General features: G+C 42.4%; 1 pseudogene; it reads right to left on the reverse strand.

Moving 5' to 3' along the window:
* Nucleotides 1–905: 905 nt before the first annotated feature.
* LOC149846783 (glucan endo-1,3-beta-glucosidase pseudogene) lies at nucleotides 906–1862 on the reverse strand (annotated as a pseudogene).
* Nucleotides 1863–2384: the final 522 nt, after the last annotated feature.

The raw sequence follows: 2384 nt of genomic DNA on the forward strand, positions 1-2384 counted from the left end.
AAACTACCAATTGTCTCGATTGGAGAACCGTCGCTGTCTACCCAAGGCCCTTTGCAGACATGTCCTTTATCGGGCATGATTATTGACGGAAATTTCAACCGCTTTCTGATTTGATTTGAGTTACCAACTTGGCTGATATATAGTGCAGTTGGAATTCCAATAAGGCTCTGTTTGGCAGCCTTGAATTGGAGGACCGTTGCGGTCTCCCCAAGGCCCTTTGCAGTTTAGGAACAGTGCGCTGCGGTTTTCTCAGCACCTTTTGTTGCTGGAAGCAGATCAGGTCATGTTGAACATGAGCTTTTTGCTCATCGTGGCCGTCTGTTTGCATTTTGGATGAATGCCACGTAGCATATAACTGTTCAGTTGATTTTTTAACTTTTCAAAATATAAAACGGACGGCCACGATGTTGGCATGAGCAAAAAAGCTCATGTTCAGCATGACCTGATCTGCTTCCTTTGTTGCTTGCCAGTTATATAGCGTTGCCAAAACACTGTGTTGAAGATGGAGTCTGCAATTCCAGTACATCATTTCAATACCATTCACAATAGGATTTTTTGATGACTCCATCCCCAACACTATGTTTTGGCAATTCGCAAAATTTTGGCAAAACCATATTTTGACAGCACATGAAAACGGCATCCTCATCCCAATGCAATGCAGAGCCTAAAAGATTTGGAAATAAAAAATATTTAGCATTGATTTGAGGATATTGATGTCCCATACACACAATAAGTACTAAAGATAGTACCAAAGGATGCAAGTTATCACTGGGAAAAAAAGTATACAAGTAAATTGCAATAGCCAACATAAAGAAGCAAACTATAAAAAAAATGATTCATTTATAAATCATCATCTGTAATCATCATATATTAAATAATTTTACGTCATGCGCAGATGAAACAACTCAAAATGGATGGAAGTTGATAGGGTACACATGCTGCTGATTGGGGTAAAAGAGGCCAAAGTTCTGCTCAATCCCACTAGGCTTTTGGTTCTCATTGAACATGGCAAACACAAATGCCTCTATGGGCTTCCCTGGCCTCTTTGGAGTACCATTGTTAGAGAGCGCATGTGCAATGAACTGGTTGTTGTAGATCTGAGCATTCGCGACCGTGGCGGCGTCGGCCCCGGCGGATGGCCAGCCACTCTCAGAGATCGCAATGACGACATTGGCTCCCCCGGCTTTCTCCATGGCCGAATACAGAGCATCAACCATCGCGTCAAAGAGGTAGCTGTAAGCTAGGTTCCCATCTTGAACAATAGGAACAGTGGAAGTAAACAGTGCATAAGGAAGAGATACATGTGCAGGGTCCCCAGTGTATGAGAAGTATGGGTACACATTGGCAAACAGTGGGGTTCCTTTGCTGCTAAGAAAGGCCAGTATGGAAGCCATCACATTTGCAGTTTCAGCAGAGAAGGCACCCTGTGAGGGAGGGTAGGAATTTCCCAGGACAGTCATGGGAACCACTGTGGAGACACCTATACCACTTGTGCCGCCAGCATTGAGGGAGTTGAAGAGGTTCTGCATTGCAGGGAGGACAAACTGAGCAGTGGGGCCAGGAATGACCTCATTGCCTACTGTGATGTACTTGATTGGCACGGAGGGAACATATGGTCTTACATTGGCAGCAACCCATTGATCAGCAGCAGCTGGCGAACCAGCAATGTTTTGTAAGTCTTCATTTTTTACTCCCAAGGTTACACTTATGCCTGAGCCTTTAAGGGCATTAAGGGCATCAGGGTTGGGGTCATAGAGCCTAAGGCTAGCTATGCCATTGCTCTTGGCAAGGGCCACTACATCAGCTGGTGCTGGGAGGTTGTTACCCAGCATTCCATAGCAAACACCGACTTGGGCACCTGTATTTCAGACCAAAAACCATAGTCAGCAGAAGAATCATGAGCGGTTTCTAGCCATTTTACAGAATCAAGCAAGTTTATAACATGCAGTTCAAGTGATGCATAAACATGATGTAACAAAAAGAAAGGAGATGAAAGATAAAGTTGATAAAGAAATGTCAACCATAAATATATCTATGACATTGAGAGGTTCCCATAAGTTTATTGTAAACTATAGTATAGAGTAAGTTTACGAATCAAATATGAAAAAATATTAAGTTCGTTGAAAAAAAAATAATCAATTATAAAAAAACGGTAAGTTCATGAATCACAAGAGTTGAGATCAAAGGTGCTGCTAAGTGCCATGAAAATTCGACACAGCCAATCACATGACAGTATTGTATGGGGCCCACAGCTACAGAATCCCTGGTCGAATCATAACCGAGGGGTATTTGGTTTTGAATCTTAGATGGGCTATCCCCACTTTTTCTATCACAGAAAAAAGGAACCAACAAAAAAAAAAGCGTTAACAATCATGCAGAAAATT

This window comes from Nuphar pumila, chromosome 2 (assembly GCF_984573655.1).
Source record: "Nuphar pumila chromosome 2, dmNupPumi1.hap1.1, whole genome shotgun sequence".
NCBI lineage: Eukaryota > Viridiplantae > Streptophyta > Magnoliopsida > Nymphaeales > Nymphaeaceae > Nuphar > Nuphar pumila.